The sequence below is a fragment of the Nyctereutes procyonoides genome, unplaced genomic scaffold, assembly GCF_905146905.1.
Source record: "Nyctereutes procyonoides isolate TBG_1078 unplaced genomic scaffold, NYPRO_anot_genome, whole genome shotgun sequence".
Lineage (NCBI taxonomy): Eukaryota > Metazoa > Chordata > Mammalia > Carnivora > Canidae > Nyctereutes > Nyctereutes procyonoides.
The window spans coordinates 13,642,733-13,669,308 of record NW_026575051.1 but is presented as its reverse complement, the minus strand read 5'-3'; the positions used below and the strand labels follow the sequence as shown (position 1 = coordinate 13,669,308).

The 26,576-nt window shown below is 32.7% G+C and overlaps 1 protein-coding gene and 1 non-coding gene across 6 annotated transcripts in view; both read left to right on the top strand.

Annotated features, from left to right (window-relative positions):
- Positions 1–26,576, top strand: part of SUPT3H (SPT3 homolog, SAGA and STAGA complex component) — a 529,439-nt gene that overhangs the window by 31,981 nt on the left and 470,882 nt on the right. The window lies entirely within an intron of this gene.
- Positions 8,542–8,644, top strand: LOC129513246 (U6 spliceosomal RNA). Its single transcript, XR_008665208.1, has one exon. It is a non-coding gene; the product is annotated as a U6 spliceosomal RNA (small nuclear RNA).

Genomic DNA, 26,576 nt, shown 5'->3' with positions numbered 1-26,576 from the left:
GAGGGAGAAGCAGGCTCCATGTACCGGGAGCCCGACGTGGGATTCGATCCCGGGTCTCCAGGATCCTGCTCTGGGCCAAAGGCAGGCGCCAAACCGCTGCGCCACCCAGGGGTCCCTGGTGCAGATTCCTTATCTCATTGTGGACTTGTAATAAACCATTCTTAGACTATCACCTGTTGGCAGGCCACATTTGATCCAGAGGATTTTATGCCAGTGCTTTTCATTTACTCATCCAACAAAACCATTCTTGGACTATCACCTGTTGGCAGACCACATTTGATTAAAAGGATTGTATGCCAATGCTTTTCATTTATTCATTCAACAAATGCCTCTTGAGTCCTCCTATGTACTAGGATGCACCCTTTCATCTCATGGGCTTGTATATGAAAGGATGCACCCTCTTATCCTTATATATGAAAGGATGCACCCTTTCATCTCATGGGCTTGCAATCTAGTTCTATTAGAAATACCATTGCTATTTCTCAGAAGTTCTGTTGTTTTTGTAGTAAACAGTATTTTTGCAGTTCAGTCTTCTGCTCTTAAACCTTTGACTTAAGTGTATATATTTACATGCAGTATAAGATGTAAAAACATTTTAAATTTGATTATCTTTTTTAGTCGATTCTCCTAACATAGGTATAGAATTATATTTTCCATAAATAATGGTTATTTCTCTTTTAAATTAGAACTTCCAAAATATTAATAACTAAGAATGTAGATAATTGAACTTTTTATTTCTGATTTTAATGGAAATGCTTTCCATATTCACTAGTAAGTATGATGTTGGCTTTTGGTTTAAAATAGATCACCTTGAGGAAGTAGTTTTATATTATTGAATTTTTTTTTTATATTATTGAATTTAAAAAAAGAAAATGAAAAGGAGTTGAATTTTATTAAATGGCAAAAAAGGTAATCTTTGATGTGATTCTATGGTTTTTCCACATTTGACCTACTGATGTGTTATGTTAACAAATTTCCTATTATTAAGCCATGTTTATAATCTTGTGGGAGTTTATTTTATTGTTAATTATGATAGCTCTAAAATAGTAATCTAGAACCCATTTATTTCTCTAAAATAGATAAAAATAAAATGAAACATTTGATTTATGTGTTTCTTTACAACTACTGCTAATATTACTTTTAGTTATATTTTTGGCTCATATCATTCTCTTTTCCTGTGAATTCTCAAACCTTGGAAAATAGCAAAAGTATTTTTGAGTCACTTTCTAATTTTACTTGAAATTTAGGTTTCTGAAGCAAGGACCTTTTTATTAAGAATATAGAAGGGGGGACTCCTGGGTGGCTCAGCAGTTGAGCATTTGCCTTTGGCTCAGGGCGTGATCCCAGGATTTGGAATCAAGTTCTGCATCGGGCTCCCTGTGGGGAACTTGCTTCTCCCTCTGCCTATGTCTCTGCCTCTCTCCCTGTGTCTCTCATGAATAAATAAATAAATCTTAAAAAAAAAGAATATAGAAGGAGTTAATTTCTAATAAAACAGTGACAACATAAGTGGATTATGCAGCATATAGGGATAGAACAATGTATTAAGCATATAGGGATAGAACAATGTATTAACCAAACCATTGTTTGGTTGCTTATCTTATATTACTGACAGATGGCCTATTTATCAGACTTTAAGTATTTTAGAGGTTAAATTACAATATTAGAATTTTAATTATGAAATATAAAAACTGGCAAATTAAATTGATGAAACCAATGAAAGAACCTGTTGCTTTTGCTTACAAAGGATAAATCTTCTAATGATTTGGTTCCCAAACTTTAGTGTGCCTTACAATCACTGTAGATCCTTGCTTAGCCCTATGACTGATGGGCCACACCTCAGAATTTTCTGTTTCAGTAAGTCTTTGTGATCCCAGTCGTTTGCAGTTCTGGTCAATACCCAGGTGATGCTGATGGTGATGGTCTAGGGACCACACTTTGAGAGCCAGTGCACTGATACTCTGTAGCAGATAGCAGAGATTCCCTGACTTATCAGTAAACAGCTGATTTGATCACAGTTCTAGCAGATGGTGCTTAAAAGAAAATTCAGCAGGTCAACCAAAAGACGAGAAGCTTAATATTTTTCTTAATGTTTGTTTTTAGTAGACTTATTAATGGTAGATCGAGGGACAAAATGTAGAGCATTACTATGCTTCTGTCATTGTGACTATGTATATGTTCTTTTTTTTCCCCCTAGTGCAGTTGTCCCGAGAAGTACTCCATTCAAATTTAGATACCCCATTCATATTATAGTCTGTAACATTTATAGTCAAGATCACACTGATTATATAGAGACAAAATTTTATGATATCAGTGGAAAGATCATAAATATAAAAATCTTTATTCATAAGTTCTAAGTACGTATGGTATGCTATATTTATTTACTAAGTATGTATGGTATGGTATAAACTGTGCATACATTTGTGTAAGTAAATAATTATACACTGTGATAAGGGCTGTGAAAATGCAAAAGGTTCTAAGAAGTAGTGGAATGTGAGAACTTAATTTAGGGAAAGCCTCTCTTAGGAAATTCATTAAGCTGAAATTTGAAGGATCGGTAAGAATTTTGGCTATACAAAGGAGTTACAGGAAGAGGAAGTACTACTACCATCACTAGATAGGCATTGTGTTCTAACATCTTTTCCATATATTATTCCACTTAATAACCCTGGTGGATAACATTATTCCCAAATTTTAGATGAAGAAAACTGAGGATTGAAGATATTCAGTAACTTTTCTAAAGTTACCCAGCTGGGATTCTATCAGGTTTTCCTGATTTGGACTCTCTAGAAGCACAAAAGAAGGAAATAATCTCATGATTCATAGATAACCATATTGACATTGTATTATGTTTCATTATTTCAGTATTTAGGCATTTTTTAAAATAGTAATCAAATTATGTATACAAAATTATTTACTGAAAGACATACAGCATTCAAATGGAATATACAACTGTTTCTGGAATACTAGTAATTTTTTAATAGTTTCCTTTCATAATATGTTGATTTTGGCCTTCATAGAGATAATGAGAAGGAAGAGGTTTCACAGTTTTTATGAAATCAAATGAAAGGCATTCTGTTATAGTCCTCTTTGGGAGTCAAATTTGGTAAATCATTCCTTAACTTTGTTGATCTGATGGAGTGACATTTTTATAAGCGATATTTATAATCTGATTTCTGTTCTGTTTTTCTCATTTTTTAAGGACTATAAATAACTTGAAAGAATAAGACCTAATCTTGACTTGTAGTTTTATCATTTGAGAATATTGTACTAATAGTATCACTATTTTTTTTATGCCATTACTTTTCATTAACTGATTTTCATTTATTACATGAAGTCAGTTTTGTGTATACAGAAAAAGAAGCCATTTGGCTTTCAGTCTCTATTTAAAGGACGGTTCCTAAGGATTATGTTTCTTTCATTTGAATTTTTAGTCTCTACCATGTGCATACTCCTTTACTTTTGTAGACAGACCCCAAGAATGCCAGAAGAGTTAAAAAAAATATGTAGAATATGAGTCTTGCTACATTTTATGCTTATTAACCAAATTTTAAAAATATTATGGGTCAGATTTTGTTTTTATCAAACTTAATATCTTGCCTTAAATGATATATGCCTATTCCTTTTGGGTTCATTATGTGTCATAGTGATTTGTGTTGAGGTATTTCTTTTGTGCACATCTACCTCCAAGAGATTTTAAATACAATTGCAGAACTTTACATTTGTAACTTGAGAAACAAGGAAACACATTTTAAAAAGAAAATCAGAACACTATTCTATAATAGTCATACATAAATCAGTGAAATTCATTTTAAAAAGCATGATAATTGTGCACTGTAGTTTAATTTCTAAGCTGGTGAATGTAAATTGAGTTTAGATATTAGCCAGATATATTATTCACACGTAAGCCTTAAAGTGATGTGTGTAAATAATTCTTTCGTCTTAGCTTCTTTCTTTGGTAGTAAATTTTTTATTGAAAATGTCTCCAGTTTGGGGCAGCCCGGGTGGCTCAGCAGTTTAGCGCTACCTTCAGCCCAGGGCCTGATCCTGGGGACCTGGGGTGGAGTCCCACTGTCCCACATCAGGCTCCCTGCATGGAGCCTCCTTTTGCCTGTGTCTCTGCTTCTCTCTCTCTCTCTCTCTCTCTCTCTCTCTCTCTCCCCGTGTCTCTCATGAATAGATAAATAAAATCCTTAAAAAAGTCTCCAGTTTTTAAATATATTTTCTTTTCTAGCCATAAAAGTAATTTTTAAAGTATTTTTCCTTTATATAGTATTTCTTTAGCATATCTTTTTTCCTGTACCTGTTATCAAATCCCTTGTGTCCTTTTATTTTTGTTTAGATGATTGTTCATTCATCTCTCCATCCAGTCGTTCATTAATTTGTTCAAGGAATGTTTGTTTAATTACTATGTGCTAGGCATTTGGCTAGATGATGTGGAAAGAAAGAGGTGGAAAGAGGGAATGGGAATTCTTCTGTATCTATGCATTATAAAGTATGACTCTTATGTAGGTTTTCTTGTGTGGTCATCACATGGAAATAGATTTTTACCATTTCCATTTACAAATGAAGATTTGGGTTCAGAGAGATTTAGGGATTTGCATAGAGAACATAGTTTATAAGTGACAACTGTGATTTGGCTCCAAGAATATTTGATTTTGCAATGTTGCTTGCCTTCCTACATGGGAAACAGGTAAATAAAGTATACTTGTCTTCATAGGGTATGTAATTTAGTGTTCTCTGTGCTTTGCGAAGATGTCTGCAGGGCTGTTCAGGAGAGGTTTGAGCTATATCTGTCCTCCCATGCAACCAGAGTCTCCTTTAAAAATCCATTTCACTTACTGGGCTTTCTCATAGCATTTCAAGTGAAAAATGGATTTTGCAGTTAAAAAGAAAAAGCTTCAAAAGAAAAAAAACTTCAGATTCACTGGTCTAGAATTTTTATACATTTACATACATGTGTAAGTAGAGAGATGGTCTCATACACGGAAACTGAGAATGATAGATGAATATCTACTATTCATTAGATACACTACTGTGAGAATATAGAGGTAGATAAGAAGACTTTCAATTTGGAGGATGAAAGCTTGTGAAAATAATGCCATTTGCATTCTGTCTTCAGAGCTAAGGTAATATTTGGCACTGTAGATATTGAGAGGAGGATAGAAGTGAGATTAGGTAGGGAACACTGCAGGTGAGGGAAACAGCATGTTCAAAGACCTAGAGGTGAAGATGAAGCATATGGGCAAATAGTTTAATATGTCTGGAGAGAAACTTGATTATAGGAAATACAAAACTATTGATCGATATCAGAATTCAGGAAGTGTTGAATGACTAAGGAGTTTAGACTTTTCCATAGGTAGTGGGAAAGCTTTAAAAGGTGTTTGGAAAGGTAAAGGTACGATATGTGTTAATACTGATTAGGAAGGATTAATTATAAGCAGCATGTAAGATGGATTGGCTAAGGGGAAGACCTGTTGTAGCAGTACAGGTAATGGCAGTGGGAATGAAGATTAGGAAACAAACATGAGTGATAATGTGAAGTCTGGATTGTTAGGTATTAGGGACTGTTAGAATTAATAAATTAGTTACCAAAGATGATTCCAAGGTTTCTGTCCTGGAGGAATGCAAAGCTGATGGTGCCAAGTAGGGAGTTTGAGTGTTGAGTTTTATCATTTGTGTCTTAGGTGATTCCCAAAAGGTATGAGGAGTTTATCATAATTGTTTATTAGTAGCATAGAAACTACAAGAAATCAAGATGAAGCCTAAAAGGAGTAGAGATAAAAATTAATCCAGGAGGTAAAAATGTAGAGAGATGCATATAATAAAGGTGCTCTCTGATTGCTGAGGCGTGGCAAAAGTATAACTGTCAAGCTTCCTAGCAACTAGGAAAGCATAACATTGTATACTATACTGTCTCAAATTAAAGCAGATTCACAGTCTACGCATAGCAGTTAGGAATATAACATGTTTTGGTGATAAGGTCTATGAGACTTTTCCTCCATAAAAGCCTGTTGGTCACTTAATTATGTAGACAGCAGTGTCTCTACAGTAAATATAACATCAGGGATTCAGTTGAATCTTACAACGGCTTTGACTTCAAGCTTAGGAAACAGCACTCTTAAGTAAAAACACATTTTTCTTTCTTTCTTTCTTTATTATATTTTAAAGAGACTAAGGGAAAGTCTGATCCCAAGATTAGTGGTTTCAAATTGTGCTTTCTGGGGACATAGGCGTTTCATCATGGAACTCCACATTCCTGTTCTCTCATTCCCATTTTATTTAGAGCAGCTCTACATTTATTTCTCTTATAGATTAGGTTTGCATTTTAAAATTTGGTGTTTGAACAGAGTTCTTTAGCTTAAAAAGGTTTGAAACCATTGACTTACAGCAGTGGTCTCCAAATTTTCAGGGGAAAATATGAAGACTTTTATTTATATATTTTTATGCCTTAAAATTTCAACTTTTATGAATAATTTGTAAGGTCAATAATATGTTAGAAAGGTAACATATATAACTTATAAACAAGTAACAGTTGTGGTTATCACATTCATATTTTACTGATGGTTACATTAAAAGTGAGCTGAGCTAGAGGAATGAAAAGACAGTAACTTTTAAGATAATTTTTAATGAATATTATTTCACAGAGTTTAGCCTTCAAAACTACTTGGTTTGCTAAAGACTTTAAAGTTTTATTCTCTGGTTAAAACCTGGCTAGCTTTTATTTTGTGTTGTCATTTAAAGGCACTAGCATGTTCTTTTAGTCAGGTGAATGGAAGTCCAAACTTTGTTTTTGTAATACTAAATTGTCATACCATATATTAGATGTACTTGAGATTTTTCTTAGTGTCTTGACATACTTTATCTCCTTTAAATTTCGAAACATCCATGTGAGGCATGGCAGGCAAGTGCGTAGTTTTTCTTTTCCTTTACAGATAAGGAAAGCCACGTAAGAAAGTAGAAGGGCTCTAGAACAACGTTCTTCTGCTTCTCTTCCTTTTTCTTTAGCTTTTGTGCCTCTTACCACTGCCCTGTAAATACCTTCCTAAAACATGGATCTAGGGTTGCAGGTGCAAAGACTCAAAGTAAAAGATACGTGTCAAGGATTTGGTAAAAATAAGCATAGTTAGATGAAAGTCAGGAAGAAGACGTTGAATTTTGAATGAAAATGTTAAATGCTCAGGCATCAGATGGTAAAAACTTTTCTTCTCATTGGCAAATTCCTTTTGATTATCAGTGGCTCCCTAAAGACATGAGCTGAGAAGAATTATGGTCATACAAAGTCTCGATGGGGAAAAAAATGCCTTGAAGTCTGCTCTGGGTGACCTTTTGCTGACCAGGAAGTATGATTCTCTCCAGAATATAATAAATATGGCATCATCATAGTATTTGGAAGAGTCATAGAGGGCATTATGTAGTTCAATGCTGGTAAGTGAAGCTCAGAAAGGTGTTTTGTCTTTTTATATCATGATAACTTCTGCAAATAGATCTAAGTTCTTGACTTGAAGCTCAGTCCTTTGAAAGTCCTTTAAAAGTCTAATATGGTAATACTAGAAAAAATTGGGCTTGGAGAAAACTAAATGTGAAAAAAATCAAGAGGAATAATTTATTAAGACTATGTTCTGTGACTAGAACTAATCTTTTTTCCCCCCTTGTAGGCAAGGATTTATTCAACAAGAAACAAGTCATTAAACATCAGCAATTAAAAGGTTAACCTTAAAATTAAAAAATTCAGTTTATCAAATTCCATCATCTTTTTTGACACTCAAGAAAGGAGGTTTGATTTTTGTTTGATAAGGCAATACCTGTCTCTCAGAATAATAATGTGATGAGTTCTCAGTAAGTGCACATTCATGTGGTACACGCAGGGAACAAGGAGAAAATAAGACTGTATTCATCTTTAAGAACTGGAATAGTGATTTGTGGATTGAATAGTCTTCATTGGATCAGTCTTTCATTTATACTTTCTGATTTCCTGGCTATCATACTTTTTCTTTTTAAATTTGTCTCCTTCATAGAGCTACCTATTAAATACTTAGGTACTCTGAACAGGTGGATACTGGTCACGAGGAGCTTTTTAATATACAGCCCCTTTGTTCACATTAGTCAGTTTGCTATATTTTGATTTCCTTATGTGTAGTGGAGACATTCTTAAGCTTGTAAGAATGAAGCCTGCTTTGAAGCATCGTGGATGGCAAGTCTTGTACCATTCTGGTTATAAATAGTCCTTTATACTTAAGAGATTTAAAAATTCTGTACCTACCACTTTTTTTTTTTTTTTTTGGTCTCCCTGTCCTAGTCCTGAGTCTTGGCTTATCACATTCTTTATTTTTTATTTTTATTTTTTAATAAATTTATTTTTTATTGGTGTTCAATTTGCCAACATATAGAATAACACCCAGTGCTCATCCCATCAAGTGCCCAAGTGCCCCCCCTCAGTGCCCGTCACCCAGTCACCCCCACCCCCCGCCCACCTCCCTTTCCACCACCCCTAGTTCGTTTCCCAGAGTTAAGAGTCTCTCATGTTCTGTCCCTCTCCCTGATGTTTCCCACTCATATACTAAAATTGGAACGATACAGAGAAGATTAGCATGTCCCCTGCGCAAGGATGACATTCTTTATTTTTTAAATGGCCTTCCTTTCTTTCACCTACTAGATATATTCCTCTTTTTGTCTTTAAGGCCATTTCAGCTTTCATATTCAGGTGTTTATTTTTTCCCCAGGTCTTTCCAGTTAAGAATAAAGTGCTGGTTCATACAAAACTTCTTGCAGAAAAAGTTCACATGCTTTTTTCTGTTCTTAATCTTCACTGGATTTAAAATTTGTGATAAGCATATCTTTCTGTGGGCTCTTAATTATTATTGAACTGCCTATCATAAAGCGATTACAGCTTAATTATGTTACTATTCTAGATGATGTTCAAAGGGAATTATATCTATACCTGTGGGCTCTCCACTGGAAGTTTGGAATCTAAGGCAGAGCTGGACATGAATGAAAAGATGGGAGTAGTGCATGAGTGGACAAGTAAGGGCATGTCCTTTTTAAGGGTGAAGAGCAAGTATATATAGGTAAGAGGGGAGGTAGGCTAAATAAATGAGGGACTTCTCCACTGTGTAAGAACTAAGGAGGTTGAAAATTCTACAGTCTAAGAAATCCCTTCATAGAGGGTAAACTTGTTGGAGCTCTATGATAATCAAATTCTTAGTATACTGCAGAATCCAGCAGATATTTTTTCTTTGTCATATCTACTTCATACCATCTTTTATTTCTCTCAATTAGGAAACTTAAATTACTATTTGGGCCTGACAATTTTTCATATAGATAGTTGTCTTCTGCATTTCCTGTTTATTCAGTACAGTGATCATGGGATAGAAAAGAGACAGGAATAGGCATCTGTGATTATAAGGTACTTAAGAGTAAAATATTAATATGAAATATCAAAGAGGGGAATTAGTTGGAAAATGAAAGTGTGAAGTCCTGTCCACTGAGGCCTCTGCTGGCTAAAATTCTAGACTGAATTATTAAAGGCATGATTTGTGAGCCATCTAGAATGTGAGCACCAAAATCCCAATGGTTTTATTACTCAGGGGTAACCATGCCTCTCAAACTCTGTGCTGCCAGGGCCTCTAATAGATATATGTCTCAAGAACATAGGACAAATACAGTGTTTTTAAACTCCAGTAAAGCATTTGACAAGTTTGTGGGGAGACATCATTGACAACATGGATAAACATAGACTGGTATCTAGTTAATACAGTTGTGCAGCTTAATAAATACAAAATATCTCAAATTATTGAAGACCTTGTTTTATAAGAGAGTTAGGCACCACAGTACCCTATTTCTTGTTCAAAGTGGGTAGATTGAGGGGTGATCATGGGAGTTCTCTTTGGTTTTGAAAAGTGGCTTTTTGGAAGTGGTAGTAGAATAGACTTTCTGTCAGTTTCTTAAAAGTGTCTCAGAATTAAGAATTAGGAGTAAACTACCAGGTGGCCTTCACTCAGCATCAAAAAGAACCCTGAAACCGAGATGAAGTGGACAACTTCAGGGAGCTGGTAATATCTGAACAAGCCGGACATTCCAGTAATTGAATGTTATTTTGAACAGGGTATCTCAAACTTTGTTTTTCCTGGGGATCTTGTGAAAATGCAGATTCTGATTCAGAAAGTCTAAGCACGAGGTTCTGAATTTTAATGCAAGCTTTCAGGTGCTGCTCGTCTGTGGACCATGCCACAGAGTAGTCAGACTTTTAAGAGGATTTCAGGATTGGAAAGTTGATAATACGTATGTAATAACTGCAATGACTTCCTTGATTGGGTTGTAGACATTTTACATGTGTTTATCTTACTTAGTTTTCACAGAAAATTTCAAGGTAGGTGGTACATATCTTTGTGGATGAAGAAATTGAGACACAGGGAGCTTAAATAGCTTGCTCAAGGTTTTAAAAGTGATGTAACGAATTATTTTATTTTTAATATATTTTTAAGTTTACTTTAATTGCACGTAGTTAACACAGTGTTATATTACCTTCAGGTGTAGAATATGGTAATTTAACACTTTAGTACATTACCTGGTGCTCCTCACAATAAGAATAATTGGTGTAACTGGAATTTCAACTTAACACTAAAACCCTGTCTAGGTGTATCATTTTTATGAGATTCTATGATTTTCATGAAACTGATTCTCCCCCATCAAAATGGTTTTTAATTGTAGGAATTTGCCCTATTTCTTACAACTTGAGCATGGGGATAAAACACCAACATCATTACCAAATTTGTTGTATGGGTTTGATGTTAAACATTAAAACATACTGTCCACTAAGTTTTTAAAATTACTTTATAATTATATATATAAAATTATCTTGTGTATATATATATATTGAAAAATACTGGCAAATATTAAAAAGTCCTTCATAATTCTATTATCCAAACATAATGATTGTTACCATTTTGAATTTCTGTGATAACATACTCACCCTTGTACAACCAAAGAATTGAGACTGTGTTGTTTATAATTAAGATATTTTTTTTTTCTTCCACTAACCACAACTTGAATAATGACAAACACAAAACTCTTCCTAGTTTACCCTCCCCTAATTTTCTTCTAACCACCAGCAACACCAGCATCCTCTCCTAGGCTGCAGTCTCCTTTTCCTGTTCCTTGCTTCTCCCAGCCACAGTTGCCAGACTCTGCTGCTGGTTTCTTTGTAATCTCTCTTCAATTTAGCCCTGTTTTTTCCACATTCTGGCCCAGCTTTTTCTTACTAGATTAAGGACTGGTAAATCACCATGTCATTCTTAAGTGTATTCTCTTTTTCATTAGTTGATTCCTCTGGCTGCACCTAAAACCTTTTGTCTTCTCTTCTCACATCTTTTCAGTGACTTCTGATGAAAGAAGCATGAATACTTGTAGAATTTAGACTAAAGCCAGTGAAGCATCTTCCCCTATCAGCCTTTGTTTTTGGTCAGATCTTTTTCTGTCTTGTCCATTGCCAGATAGGATATGAAGTTTGCATGCTTCCTTTTCTAAAGTGTTGTATGTAGGATTTCATGCCTGCGTATATACTTAGTTCATTTTAATGAGTGATTCTATCTTGCTCTACCTTATTAAAGCTATTTGGTGTGATCATTAAAATATTATGTACCAAATTAAAAATGATTGGAGAAGTGTCTTGAAATTTGCAGATATTTAAATTGCTTTCTTTTGTCTCCAGTTTTTTATTGTTTGAGTACATGTTTCATCTACGTACCATGACCTGTGGTTCCTGGCTAGGGCTTCTTTTCTTACTGGATCCATACAGACTGAGTAATATAATATCACAGCTTTATTCCTATCCTTTGACAGAAAAAAGGTGGCTAGAACTCTTTTGTGGCTTCTGTAAGAATTTTTTGTTTTTAATACTAGTGAAGAAAATGGCTGTGGATGAAATTGGGAGGAATAATAATGCACATCAAAGAGTTATTTCCTAGAATTATGTATGCAATCTCTTTGGTAGGCAGAGAAAATGTACCTTTATCAGTGGATCTTTGGGAATTTCAAAGATTTAAGTGAATAAGAATTTAAGAAATTATAATAAGAAATTAAGATTTAGGAATTAAGGTTGCCTTGTTCACTTAGCATGAATGTGGGTGTATAACCCTGTTTTGGTAAGGACAGTAAGACCATGGTAAAAGGGAACCTTAAACTAGGATTTGACTCCAGAGCAGACTGACATAAAGGCCATGACTGAAATCGTTATTGTTCTAAAAATTTTACAAATGGGGATTATAAATTCCTTGTGTTTGATGTAACAGTGGAATTTTTAACTCCTAAATGGTATTTTCGTATCACATGAAGCATATATACTGTGTGGTGTGGACATTGAATAAGATTATTGATTATGATGATTGGGTAAGAATTATTTAATTCCTTGGAACCTTCATTTCCTGGTCAAATATGACCTAAAACTTATCCCTTTATATACTCTTCAGTTTCATTTTTTCTTAATCTCTGGTTCTCACTGACTAATATAAAGATATACTTTGGGAGAATTTGTAGTCTCAGAGATTCTCTCTCTTTTTGTATTTTGGTAGTTTAATAACACTAAGTTAATGATGTTTCTGAGAATTGATAGCTTTAGAGATGCAACTGGGATGAGGGAAGTAGCTTCATGAAGGTTGTGTATACCACTATTTAGGCGATTATTGAGAGTGAGAAAGCTTGGGTTTGAATCTCTGCTCTTCAACTGTGTTGGCAGGTTTTGTTACCTCATTTTCACTTTCCTCATCTGTAAATAATTATAATTCCCATTTCATATAAGGGAGTTCTGAGAATTAAAGGAAAGAATGTTTATAAAGGGTTTAGCACAGTGCCTGACACAATAAACAGTCAACAAAGAAAAGCTAACAAAAACAAAATACAGTTTCAAGCATACTCTACAAATCTTAGGAGTTATGTTAGTTACATATATTTTCTTAAAATACATTAAAATCTTAATTAAATATATTTGAAGTTTAAGATATTAAGTTTTTAGAATAGATTAATTATATACTGGAATAGCTATTTGAACCTAAAAGAAAAAATATTCATATTTTTGGTTGTATTCATCTTACTAAATTATCTATGCTCTTGACCTTCTCTTTCTTATTAGTAATTGCTTGTAGGACATGTCCTCATTGACCAGTATCTACACTAGAAGAAAGGGAAGAAAAGTAACAAACTGAAATTTTAATGTTTTCTTTCTTGTGAATAGCTTTACAAATGTTTAGGGGAGAAACAATTTGGAAATGTACATATTTTGTATATACATCTTGCCTTTAGTTTATCTCTGGGGTTAAAAGTTGGCTCTCTATTGGCTCCCAAACTTGACTAAGTTACTTGTAGAGCTTTGTTTAAAAAAAAAAAAAAATTCCCAAGCCCCTCTTGTCTCTCCTTCCTTCCCAAGACCTATTCCTCAGGTGATTCTGTTGATCAGTCTGATGTGGGTGCCACTGGGCTGTAGCAAGTAGTGTATAGCCCTATGGGCCCTTAAATGGAGCATACTCGCTCAGTCCTTTTTTTTTGAAAGCATTATTGTCAAGTAATAAGACCACTGAGTTTCCTAGAAAGGTATGTATGGCAATTAAAAGTCTCTTTTTAAGAAAATTTGTCAACTATGCCATGTCTAAACTGAAATTACTCCTAATGATGTGATTGTTTTTTAAATGTTTGTTTACATTTAAGTTCCAGTGGATTCTTCTTTATAAAGAAAACTATAAATCAGGCTGTTAAACATATATTCTAATTTTTAATATTCTTATATTACCATATTTCTATGTTTTATGATATCCTCCCTTAGAATATGTCTCATGAAATGGTTGATACTTGTGTGCCTTCCCTGCAGGACCTGGGCCTAGGGTGAGGCAAGCCAAGTGTCTAGGGTATAACATTTAAGGAGGCACTCATTTTTCAGGGTTGTGCACAACCTCCTTAAACATTTGCCCAAGATGCCTGCTTGCCTCACTCTAGTCCCAACCCTGCTCCAGAGAGTAGGCTGCGTATAAATTATTTTAATTTTGGTTTAGCATAATCACATGCATGCTTGGATGTTTTATAAAAAACTAATGACAAAATGAAAATAATGTAGCCAAACCCAAATTTATATTACCCGGAAGAAAAGTTAGCTATTTGAAAAAGATAACATTATCATTTTATTCTTGCATGTTCAGTAATTGTCAGAGCTTCAGATATTGCAGTTCAGTACAATCTTGTCTCACACTGAACCGTGCTTGGTGGTTTTATCTACTGGCAGCTACCTGAAATCTATCATAAGTTTCTTAATTTGATGTATAGTATATTCAGCTCTTAAACTTATGGGTATCATTGAAGTAATAAGCAGTGACTCGAGTTATACTACATTTTTATTAATAATTTTAGAATTCTTTGAGAATTTGCCTTTGATTTTTCTTTTTTTTTTTGGAGTACTACATCTGGAAATGCTCAAAAGTTGTTTGCCTTTTTAAGAGAACAGTTTGCAGTGAAAGTATAACTTCCTTAGAGGTGAGGTTCAAGTTAACGAATGATGGACTATAATATGAGGAAGCATAATATTGTGAATTATTATTTGGCAAACGTAACTAATGCAGGCATTAGCTGCTGAAGCCATTAATAAAGTGCCACTTGTAGAAAGCTGGAGAGATAGGTAACACAGAACTTTCTCTGTAAACTCTCAGAATGTAAACTAGAGTACAACTTAGTTTATTCAATAAGGACTGAATTCTTTAAGTTTGATATGTTTGTAGGTTCCATGATTAATGTGTAGCTAGAATATGAAAATGAGTATTTAGAGTCCGCTAAAATTTGTAGATGTGACATCATTGTCAAGTCAAGCATTTTATTCCTTAAAGTTAGAATTTATTTAAATGTACCTTTTTTCCAAAATAAATTTTTATTTCTACTTACAGTGGTGCCAAAGTAAGTTTTCCTACATAGAATTATTTAATATTTAGATCTGTTGATACTGTTTTAAAAAAACATAAGCCCATAACAACTAAGGGTGGAGGAGTATCTAGATTTGTTTTTAGCTTTCTTTTTCATGGTTTCTCAGAAGTGTGTCATATTATAAATACATTCAAAATGTTTTGCTCTGAGGATATGTAGCATTCCTATAAAGGTTAAATCAATAAAAATGATTTGGACACATTCCTAAGCATGGCTAGAACAGGTAGTCCGTTGTTTTAGGTACCCTTGAGTTCCTGGAGCAGATCATTATGGCGTAGCAAAAGAACTTACTAAAAGTTGCTTTCTATGTGTAGATGCATCAGCTTAAAAAATAGTAAGAAGATTTTCTGGCCTTCTAGAAATGAATATTTTTAAAGTAGTCCTGTGTATATTGATTTAACGATGTGTTTTACACTCAGTTAAAGTTGTGAAGCCTTTTTTTTTTTCCTTTTCTCCGAATGCTGAAGATACACCGTAATTGATAAGGAAGAGGTATGTACAGGAAAAAATGAAATGGGCAAGCCTTTCCGGCCAGTTTACAATAAATGGGACTCTTATGATTAAAGAAAATGTCAAACAGTGTAATTGCAATATTAAGGATTAGATGTGATTTATTTTTATTTTTAATTTTTTTTAATTTTGCCAGTTTAGAAGAAAATTCTGTAGTCACTGGGATGTTATCTGTTCATTTGAACAGTTCAAAAGTCAAGGATGTATTTAAAAGCATTAACTTAAGCATGTATTTAAAAAAGCATATGTATTTCTCTTGTGATTAGGGTTGGCTTTTTAATATATTACTCTTGCTAGGTAGAATATTGTTTCATCCGTATGTTTGCTGTTTTCTTGTTCATTTAATATGTTTGAGTATGTAAGTTTACTTTAAGTTTATATATAAGTTTTCAGATCACATTTTCACAGCCAGTTTTCAGAAAATATCTTTGTTAGCTTATAATAATATGATGATGTATAGTTTCCTTTAAAACCGCCTTGAGGGTATTAGATATTTTTTGGATAATGGAAATGCAATGAATTGATCATGTATTTGGCTGATTAAGATTTAAATCAAGGTGGCAAATTTAAGTTACATATGTTAATATAGTTTCATTGTAGAAAATCTTATTTTGTACTTGTAATATGTAATTACTTTGTAAATAAATATTTGATGAAAAATATTTTAACGTTATTTATTGGAGCACATGATTTTATTTCATAGCCAAGAAAATGGTATGAACATCTCAGTAAAATTTTTTTTACGTATAGAATAAATGTATAAATATAAAGTGGTTTAATCATTTACTAATTAAATAATTTGGCAATTTAAGCCAAATATTTCACTCTTGTAAAAAAAAGTTATTTAAATGTTTCTTAATATATTCTGATTTGTCATTATCTTTTTAAAAATAAGTTATGAAAATAAAAATAAGCCTAATCTGTATATGGCCCAGTTTTCTTTCTGGATTCTGTGAATGGTAATTAAAAAAAAAATCTCTTTATATGTTTTCTCTGGTCCTATTGGTACACTAAAATATTCTGCAATGTGCTTGTGCTTTTTATAAAGGAAGTGTATTATTAAATTTTTATTACTAAATCAAGAATGGTATTCTTCTGGCAGTACTGGTTGACCCTATCTAGCTTAGATAATGACAGTTTTAAAACTAGGTGGATGCTAGTGGCAAAATGTTTTGAAAACGTAGGTTTTCCTGCTAAGATAAAGAGACTGAAAGAGACAGGGAGGGAGGTAAGGGGGGTATTGGAGAGAGAGAGCAAGAACATAGTGTATTGTGTTTAGTTTTAACAACTTGGGGAATGTAAAGAATTCTGTGTGAACACTGAAGTTTTAATAATATGAAAAAAAGGAGTTTCTATTATGGAGAGGAGGAGGATTTAATGATCAAAGGTTTGGATTATTTTAAGTTTTATGTTTATATTGCTTTATGAAGGTACTATAAATAGTTCATTGTGTAAGTACTATCTGCTTTATGGATTATCTTCTTATATATTTTCATTTTGTACTGAAGAAGAGCAGTAGCATTTTTTCTGCATTTCTATCAAAAACTGAATTACTTTAAAAGCTTTACAGATTTCATGAGAGGTTAATAAAAATTAATCCTACTAGATTACCTTTTTTAACCAGTTATCTTGCCTAATGTTAGGATATTATTGTCGTAATGGAAGTTTTGTCTTATATTGTCCTAATTTTCTTATATTGTCCGATATTTTCTTATATTCTAATATTTCAAATTGGGTGATAGAGTCTTTACATGAAATGCTTATATACTTATATAGTATCCATGTTATGGTAAACATACTGATGATATAATGTAGGTTATTAAAGAGTTTTCTTTCTGTACTGTGTATAACATACTAATATACCATAATAATAGTGCAGATTTCTATAATGTGGTAGAATTTTATGAAATTGAGAATTCACTTTTCTTAAATAGGTTATCTTTGAACTATATTTACAAAAAAATCTTGTAGTAAAATTATTAATAAAAGGGAATCTCTGCCCTGTGTCTTTTGGATACATATATGTCCATTTTCTAGGATCAAGTTACACTAATACAGTAAAACCAGTAGATTAAAATATTAATTATAAAATATAGCACTTTATTATCTTTATAGCTTTGCAGTGAATTCACTTTGCCTAGATAATTATTTTAAGTATTTTTTAATCATTTGATAGAAATAATGATACCTTTCCACTTAAAGATTATCCTGGAAATCTGAAGTTTAGATTGTGAAGTTCAGTAGAGAAATTTAAAAGTAGAATTAATTATGGTTACTGCTGAAACAAAATAAGTAACAATGAGAATGCCTAATTTATTTACCCAGGTTAAATATGCAGTGAGTAAATATATAGAAAATATACCTGTTTATCTCCAAGCCAGACTTGTTCTTTGAGAGAATGTCTATAAATAGGTATCTGTTAACAGATTAGTTCATTCATATTTACCTTTGTGAACTAATAATTTGTTTAACTGATAATAAGTGTTTAGTTATTTTAAGTTTATAACTGAAAAGTAATGTCCTTAGGTCTTACAAGTGTAGTTTTGGTTATTTTTATCTTGAATTTCCCAATAGCTTGGGATGTCTTCTTGCTGTCTGTTAATAGTTTTAGTTTGACATTTCTTTGTTAGTATATATGGGAGAAGGATTTGGTTAGCTCTCACAAAAGAACTACAAACAATAAGTTAGTTAAATAATTTACAATTTTTTTCTTTGTTTACAATCATTATCTTCTGTAGTCACTTATGTGGATACATTTGTATGCACATGCAAATGCGTATAGTATTAAAATTTTGAGCGGACTAATAATTGAAAGAGATTTAAGTTATATTTATATATTTCTTGTCTGTATAAAAATATGTCCATGTTCATACAAAGTTCTGTGGAATACCACAACATCATTATTCTCATTTTTCCAAAGAGACTGTGTATATATTGGTTCTTAAAACCTTATTGATGATCGTTAATTGTGATTTGGCTAGCATTTTTTTCCTTTATTATTATTACTATTACTTTTTGCTTATACTGAACCACAAAATGGGTTTAATTGTAAGACATCTGCCTATAAGGAATACGTAAACCATCACTTGGCATACTCATGGTTCATATAAATTTTAGAGGAACCAATAAATGTGTAAATTTTTGAGTTTTAAACTTAAGTCTTTTATGTAACTGTTGATGGCATAATGATTTTAGTAGCTACTATAGATGTAAAAGAAAGTTAAATGAAAGGTAAAATAAAATTCATTTATTTGATTTTGTGGTAAAAATTATTTGCCTGGAACAGGATATTTAGCTGTGCCTTGTTAAGAATGTCATCTCTCTAGTGTAACTCACATGTAATTTCTTAAGGGATGGCAATAGAAATAGTGCAGATAACAGCATTTAAGCTAATTGCCACACTAATCTTAAATACATGTCTGAGAATAATGTTAACTTGGCAGATTTTCTTGGCAGATTTATTATATTATCAATATAATAATTTTAAAGTATCTTAAATACTACGAAAAATGCATTTACTTAATATATCTATCTATATGGTGCAGAATTCCTTCTGGGCAATTGATTTAAAAAATGAAAAGCACTAATCAAGATTAACATTTATCCTCTTTTTACTAGAACCAAAATCACATTTGTTATGATTTTTGGTCCTTAAATATATATTTGATGTTGAATTTGTGAGTATTAACAAGAATATAGTGTATTGATAGGTGATGTGTTAATAAATGATTTTTTTTTCACTGCAAATATCAAATGCTTTGTAGCAATTAGCCTTTAAAGGACTCTTAATTCTACAGCTAATTTTATTTGGGAATTGTTTTATATATACTGGTAAATGATGAGGTTTTTACTTTCTAGTCAAAGAAAGCATATTTATGAAAAGAATGCTTTAGAGTTAACATCCTGTTTGAACAATAACAACAAACACCTGAAATGTTTGAGATGGTCTTACTTAACATCCATCCTTCTACTACTACCGTTCCAAACCTTGAATCCTAGGTTCTTAAAAAAATATTATAAAGGGGAGAAAATTCCTAAGAATTCAACGTAAGGTGAAGATACTACATATGTAGTAATAAAAGAACATTTAATCTCAGTTTTTGTACAGATCTTTAAAAAGTTACGTGAGAATATGTATAGCCTGTTTTATATGTTTGCTGTTGAGTGGACAAAAGCTTGTGGTCAACTGTGGTGACAATTATAAGGAAACTCCCTTTGAGTAAGGTATAGAATTTCCCCATTATTTTTTCAGTTTTAACACATTAATCAAAACACATATCCACTGAAGTCAATAATCTTTGAAATGGCAGTATATTGTACTAAGGTGTATATTTTAATTATATGAGACTTCCTTTTCTAAATATTTGTTTTAAAATAGTAAACATTTTAGATTTCATGAGGAATTTCCTTATACTTGAGGCAGCTTAGAATATTTTGCTCTTTAGAAAATACTGACTATTGGAGTTTATTGTTATTAGTGGAGTTCAGGGGCAGATTTTTTTTTTTTTTGGTAGTTTTTTTCAGTGGAATTCCTTGGTATAAAAGTAAAAAATAATGCATTCAGGTAACCTGTTGGGATGTGTCTGCCTAAATTAGCATTGGTTTTACTAGCACCCGTTTAATAATAAGTCTTGAATGCTAAATGACTAGAAAAAATAGTTATGCTTTGTTACATTTACAATTTTGTTATTTGCAAATAACAAAATTTCCTTTCTGCAAATAATTTTTGTCTATTTGACCATATGTGTAATGTTTTTAAAGAGACATTCTAGAGGTAGGTTGTTCCAGCAAAACCTTTATGTTAAAGTCTTTTGTTAGGTAATAGCGTTTGCAATCTTACTGCTTTTGAGGAGCTTTTGCATGACCTCACTATTGACTTAGAGTTGTCACATTTTAGTCTCCTGGAACAAGGGTTAGAACAGCATGGAAGGTTGATATTTGTGTGCTTTGGACAGGAATTTGAGATGTTACCCTGTTTGCCATCAGTTTTGGAGTAGGTACGGGTGCATCATTAATCATAGGAAATGCAAAAATAAATAATCCAGTCCCATTGGATTTTTTTATATGAATACTTACCTTTTCCCTTTTTTGTATATACAGTTGAGGTATTTAGGTAACCCCTAACCTTTAGCTTCAACAAAGAAGTACAGTATAAAAATATTACCACAGTTTTCATGTGAGCAGCTCTAGAGAGGAAAAAAAAAGCCCTCTAGATGGATATTTGTTGAAAAAAAAAAAGTTGTGATACAGAATGTCTTAACTCAGCCCCAATACAGTACTTGAAGACCACCAGTGTATAAAATTGAAAGCACATGAGTTTTGAAGCACTAGAAAAGGTTTGTAATTGATTAGCGCTGCTTGAAAGTATTGAAGTACAGTGAGTTTTGATTTGTGAATGGTTCTATTCAATAAAGATTAATTCTGTGTGTTTGATAAAATCTTAGTGCCTTCAATGAGTTAGTTTTTTCCTCCCTCTGCAGTTTATTTAACCATCAAATATTTCAGTGTTCTTTTAACAAACTGGAACATTTCTATCTTACTGAATTTAACTTTAGCATGACTGATTTAAACAAGTCAAGCTATCAGTGATTAGTTAGAAGGGTGTAATTGAATAGATTAATTTTTGTTCTTTTAGAATAAATAAAATGTATCATAATGTTATCATGTATATTTCATGCCTTCCTCATGATGGTGATCTGGAGACTGTCCTGAGATTCATACAGGCTAACAAAATATTTTTTTTTCTGTGATTTCTTTTAAATCTTTAGCATTTTAAAATATTTTTAAAATTTAAACATAAGTATTTAACAGTTTTTCATGTAAAGTTAGGGTTATTATAATTTAAAATAATTTATGAGTCTTTGGGAATTGCATTGGCGCTTTTAACTTAATATATGTTGGAGTGTTCTTCTGTGTATGTTCTTCACTTTTAAATTGTCTCCCTGGCTTTTTGTATTTAGTTGTTAGAAGCAAGTTATAACACTTTGACATTATTAGATCTTGTAACTATAAGGTTACTGATATATGGACCAGAGCTATTATTTTGGAATCAGTGTTTATACATCATGTTCAGTTACTATGGTCAGTTACAAAAGCTTTATGTAGAAATTTAATCAGCTGGTATATTGTCATAAATAAGTTCTTAATTGTAAGATACTCCAGGAGTCAGATATGTTATTTTCAACAGACTTTATTTATTATAAATAATGGATAGATTTTGAATAATGCGATTGAAGTTCTTGTTTAATTCAAGATAAATCGCTGCTGAGAGAGCAAGGACACTGAAAATCTTTGTCTCTGTCTTTCTCACACACACACTTTTCACTTATAGTGAGGTGAGCCAATTGGTCAGAGTGTGTTTTGTGCCTCATCTAGGAAAAGTCCAAATTACAGAAAAGTTATTTTACAACATTGGGGCACATACTTTTGATTTTTCATTAGGTTGTTTTGATTATCATTTATAAGAATTTAAGGCCCAAAGTGAGGTTTTAGACTTCAAATAGATTATGGGCTGGGGAAATGTTTGTAGTGTGATGACAACCTATACATGATGTTCACTACACACTTATAATTAGTTTGGTACAGTGGGTTCATCGTTTTCCAGGTGCTGAAATACTATTTGGGGGTGGGAGAGGCTAACCCCTACTCTTTAGAAGAGGAAGAATTAATTACGATGTCTAAAAATATATGACCTACGATAGATGATCTTTATCTATTTAGTTTACTATTATGCCTCATTTAGATACTTGGTCAGGTTTTGGAAACTACTGTAGAAATAGTTATTAAGGATGTAATGATAATAGTAGACCTCTCATAAGACAGGATAAAGAGCATTTTAACATATTTGTGACAGTATTACTGTCTTTGCTTCTAATGCTGAAGTACTCTTTGAAACTTGTGTTGCTCCCCAGCTGGTTATAAAAATTCATTTTTTTTTCAAATAGTAATATTGTGAAAGAATAAGTTAACTGCTTGACATGCCTGTTTCAAGTTATTCCTTCATATAGCAATAGTTTTAACTATTTTTTTCCTTATCTCGCGTAGGAACAGCAAAAGTTACCATGTGTAAGCTGTAATTATAATAGGGACTGTAATGCAGCCTAGTTGTGTATATGTTCTCCTTCCTTAATGGAGAAATTTTTAGAGTAATGTTTATTATCTACCATTACGTTTCAAAAAAATAATCTGTGATTATTATATCGTATGTGTTGTAACTGAGGGGGCCCACTTCCAACTACTGAGGGAGTCACGACAGCAATTTTACATTTTTTTGGGTAAAATACAAACTGCATTTCCTTACCTTTTTAAGAGAAACCATTTTTCTCCTTCAGGTTTAATTATTTCTCTTTGACCTAAACTAAAACTGATCCTCTGGTAGCCAGTTAAAATGTGTGAAGTAGGAGGAGTAAAGGAAACTCCAATCGTTAGTTGTAAGTTATAAAGCAAAGTTAATACAGGTATACACAGCAAAAGGATTTATTTTAAAGGATAAAGGAAAATTTTATAAACTTGCCTTGTAGTTGGGACATGTTGGACGTCATAAAGAAAATCTTGTAAGTGTTTAGATATTTTACTATAATACTATGTCAGCTGATGAATATTGAAGTAGTTTACTTTTGTGTATCAACACTAATTTGAAATTGAATATTAAGGGAGTATTTTATGCCTGTTTTCTTTCAAAGTTCAGCATGATTTAATAGGTATGGCTTTTTAAAATCATGCAGGGTATCCTTACGTAGTTTTATTTTTCATGAGACTAAATGGTATTCATTTTGGTAGGTCCAAGAATATGATTAAAAGAACGCTAGACATTTCAACATTTGCTGTGTGTTTACAAGTTTTCCATGTGGATAATAATGTGTAGATGTAAAATTAAAATTATGTAGAAAAATATAATTATGTTTAAGTTTTTGGAGACTTCTGTGAACTTCTTAATATCATGGATGTCCTGAGTAACTATAAAGAGCTTTTAAAAATGGCTTTTACATGCTATAGTTTTGTATATGAATATATGCTTGAATTATATAAAGTTGTTTAGAAACAAACTTGCGCACTTATGATGCAGTTTAAAAGTACAAATAGATTTCTTTTAGTTGAGCTGGGTAAAATGTTAACTGTGCTGCAGGTTTATTTCTGCAGTAGAGCATAATGGTAGAGCATAATGTCGAGATAATTCTGTGGTCTGTTATTTTGTAAAATTGCTTCCTTTTTGAAGTTTGCTCAAATATAGGGAGCTGCCAGGGTGAATACTTCATAATACTTTGATTAATTTAGTGTCTCATTTTATTGCAGTGAGGGTTAAATGAGAATATTAAACTTTCCTTTACTGTTCTTTAACTGCCTGATTTCTACAGCTCTAGAAAACATTTTGACTAATGTGAGATAATGTAATTTTTTCTATTTCAAGTCATTACTCTGAGAAGTAGATAAGTTACAGATGCCAAATGCAAATATGTACAGCAATTTCATTTTTCAGTTTTTAGTGCAACAAAATAGCAGTATTATCATAACCTTTAGTATCATACAACGTTAGCCAGAAAAGCTAGCAGTTTATCCAAGAAACATACCTTTTTGTTTAACAGGTTCATCTCTCATAGTATTTTAAAATATGATAACACTTACCCCAAAAGAAGTTTTGCTGACATGGTGTCACTGTGCTGAAGAGGCTGTTTGATGCCATAGTCCCTCCTTTTTTTTCCAGATAGAACTTGTACCCTCTGTTGTAAATTCTGCTTGCAGCCTTAAACTGAAAATACAAACCATACCCAAACCTTGTTTTAGTTTTACAGTATGCCTGGAGTACATAGACTTTATATTTATTTTTTTCTGTCAAGAAATTATGTAGCTGGTAACATGTGAAAAGCAAGGAAACAAAACAAAAAAGAGAATGAGCAAATATTTGAAGGACCTACTATTACTGCATAGACTGTGGTTAGAGAGCACTCACTGACTCTGTTGGTCTCGGTGGCTGGTAGTGACCTGCGGAGATTAACCATTTAAAAACCAGAGACTTCTTGCTGTCCTCCTGGAGAAAGTTTGCACCGCACTTGTGGTTCTGTGGTTGTTTGTGAGGCGAATGAAGCATTCACACAATCCAAAAAAGCAAAAGCTTTAAAACTCTTTTTTTTTGCAAGCACTATTACTGGAGAGACAGAATCATGTGGTTTGTGACCTCACAGTACTCAAAGTAAAGTGGGACTGCCTACCACTGTGGCTTTTCCCCCCTTGCTCTTGCTCTCTCTCTTTCACTGTCTCTCTCTCTCTCTCTCTCTGACAAAAGACTTGTGGTAAGGCCCTTCCTGGCATCCAGAAGGATATAGCTTTTTAATTTTTGTGACTCATGAGGATTTGGATAGAATACAAATGCTGAAGGAGCCCAAACTCCTGTAAGGTTAAGCATTTGTAGAACAGAACTCTGCAGTTAAGGTTTTCCTTTCTATTCCCTGACCCCCATTTTTTTTTTTTTTTGCCTCCTTTTATTTAGTTCATTATTGTGTCTGTGGAAAAGAACAAAATTGGCTCAAGAGGCTGTGTGAAATTCTGAACAACAGTGATGATTTACAATAATTTACATCTTTGGATTGTATCACATTCTGGGGTCTGCTTCATATTTGCTGGGTGATTTGAGTCCTTCTGTTTTTCTTTTTCTTGTCTTCTTAAACTTGTGAATCTGTAACTCATTGTAAAAAAGTTTACCTTTCTTAAGGTCTGGTTGCAAACTGCTTGCTGGGCTTGACTGTAATTGGCTGTCATGAAAGTGTTAGTCTGGAGATTCCTTTACAAATACTAAATCATGTCTGTCTGGTTAATGTATGATCAATATTAGATGCTGGCTCCTACAATAAAGATTGAATGTAATAGTATCTTTTGTATTGTGTATATGTTTATCTCATGACCAGTTTGAGGATCTGATAAAAAGTGAATGGTAAGAATTTTGATACACTTTATTGGATGAATCTTAGGTTTTTTTTTTTTTTCCATGCTTGTAATTTTGATTTTTCAAGGGAATGAATTTATCCTGTATAATTCTTTAAATAATTTATTTGCATGTTAACTTTAACAGAGCCTTTGATAGCAAATCTTACACATCTATAAAGTAAAATTCTTATGTTATAACTTAGAATGTTCAATGTTACTGGCTTTATAAGCTCAGAATGGAGTGGGTTAACAGAAGCTGTAGTTTTTGTTTATAATGGAAGCTTTGAAATAAATTACAAAATGCTGTGTGTAGTAAGGAATAATGCACACAGACAGAGTATGTAGTCGTCTCGATTTGCTAATTCTGATTCAGAAGAAAATTGGAAACATCTTTGGGAAACTATCTCCTTTTTTGCCCCTTTGGACATGTATGTATAGAACTCATTTTCTTATTAGGATGATTATATATCATAGGCAGAGAATTTCATATTTATGAATAGAGCTTCCTGTTTTCATCAGTTGGGAGCGATGGGGTATTTTTCAACAAAAATTATAAAGCCGAGCAGAACAATTTTCTAGGCTTTTTTTCTTTCTTTCTTTTTTTTGCCATTTATCCACGCCACTCTGAATTTGCATGTTAGACTTCTTCCTAGTGTGATAGTAACAAGGAGTGGCGTGAAGTAAATGACTGGGAGTGTGGGCGGAGACCGTGAATTACAAAACATTATTTGGGGTGTATAACGGGGTTGGGGCTAGAAAACACTGGGGGTGGTGTTACAGCCAAAATATTCCCACTTCTGGTCTTCCTAGCAGAGTTTATTATCTGCTTTTGGTTTTTATTAGATAAAGATAAATGTTCAAACACGTACATAAGTTTCTTTACAAAAACTTCATGTGCCCAAAATATACTGGGGAGACATGAAAATGACTTCAATCCTTTATTATCCCAACACCTAGAACTTTTTCATAATAAACTTTTAGAGATAGAAAACCAAAAACATATTTTAGTGTTTTATTTTCAATACAGATTTATTATGCCTCGTGGTGTGTATAAACGGGTTTTACATTGAAAAGTAAAAGCTTTCATTGAATGTGCAAGCTATTCAGTTATTCTCTTTCATAAATAAGGTGTACCACTGTGATCTGTATTTTGAATTAATTTCCAGAGTAAATTAAAGGAGAGATTTGTCCGT